The 1,558-nt window shown below is 35.7% G+C and overlaps 1 non-coding gene across 1 annotated transcript; it reads right to left on the bottom strand.

Annotated features, from left to right (window-relative positions):
- Window positions 1-494: 494 nt before the first annotated feature.
- Window positions 495-598, bottom strand: LOC126021661 (U6 spliceosomal RNA). Its single transcript, XR_007500156.1, has one exon. It is a non-coding gene; the product is annotated as a U6 spliceosomal RNA (small nuclear RNA).
- Window positions 599-1,558: the final 960 nt, after the last annotated feature.

Genomic DNA, 1,558 nt, shown 5'->3' on the forward strand with positions numbered 1-1,558 from the left:
TTTTTGTTTGTTTGTTTTGGGGCCACCTTCGGTGACACTCAGAAGTTACTCCTGGCTATGTGCTCAGAAATCGCTCCTGGCTTGGGGGACCATATGGGACGCCAAGGACTCCGGGGACTCCGGGGATCAAACTGAGGTTCATCCTGAATCAGCTGCATGAAAGGCAAATGCCCTACCACTGCACTATCGCTCCAGCCCTTTGATCCTTGTTTTTATTTGTCCTTGCATGCTAGGTGACAACTTTGTGGTTTTCATATTTGACTTCCCATTGATTGTTATTTTCCTTTACATCTAGTCTACTTCTAAGGAGCATCAGTGCGCTTTGGTATAACCACTCACCCAACATCATTTTCCTCAATATTATCAAATCTTCCATAAGCTTCAATTGGTCAATATGCTGTAACAAAGGATGGTAGGGGCAATTTGGATATTGTCTTTATTTTTATTAATAAACATCACATTTTAATATTATTATTAAACACACCATATATATTTTAAATATGGAATGCTTCACGAATTTGTGTGTCATCCTTGCGCAGGGGCCATGCTAATTTCTGTATTGTTCCAATTTTAGTATATGTGCTGCCAAAGTGAGCGCAAACACACCCATATTTAAGCTAATTAGATATAATATCATATAATGCTAATATAATGTAGTTAGTATGGTTCTCCTCTAGCTTGTGATTTCCTCATGGCCAAGTTAGATTTATGTAATTGAATGTAATTGAAAATGTGCATTACATCATCTATTACCTTGGAGTACGAAAAGCTTAAAATGTTATTTTAAAAGTTCCATCAAACAATTACTTTTTAAAAATTCTTCCTGCATAGTTATCAAACCAAATTAGATATTGATCAACAATATTGGTGAGTCCAGTTAGAGAAGTAACTACACTGACAACAATCATGACAATGGTAGTAAATGACAAAAATAGAATGCCTGCCTCGAATACAGGCAAGGTGAGGGGGAGTAGAGAGTGGGGAGGCATTGGTGGTGGGAATGTTGCACTGGTGAAAGGGGGTGTTCTTTTTTATAACTAAGATCCAACTAAAAACATGTTTGTAATAATGGTGCTTAAATAAAGATATTTAGAAAAGACAATATTGTTGATATAGTGAACTCTTTAAGATGATGAAAATCAATCTTAATCTGAATATATGATTCTTTCAAAAATCTAAAAATTACAAAGGTAATGGTTTTTAATATAAAGACTCAGTGGATTTTAAGATATTAGTTTTTTACTCCATGGCATTGAGTCTAAAGGCATCTTTAAGGAAGAAACAGCAATCTCCAAACAAGTGGAAGCAGAGATAAACAGATGGGATTATATTAAACTGAGAAGCTTCTGCACTTCAAAGGAAATAGTGCCCAGGATTCAAGAGCCACCCACTGAGTCAGAGAAACTATTCACCCAATTCCCATCAGATAAGGGGCTAATAGACAAAATATACAAGGCACTGGCAGAAATTTACAAGAAAAAAAAACATCTAATCCCATCAAAAAATGAGAAGAAATGAAAAGACACTTTGTCAAAGAAGAAATACAAATGGCAAAAGG

Source organism: Suncus etruscus, chromosome 10 (assembly GCF_024139225.1).
Source record: "Suncus etruscus isolate mSunEtr1 chromosome 10, mSunEtr1.pri.cur, whole genome shotgun sequence".
Classification (NCBI taxonomy): Eukaryota; Metazoa; Chordata; class Mammalia; order Eulipotyphla; family Soricidae; genus Suncus; species Suncus etruscus.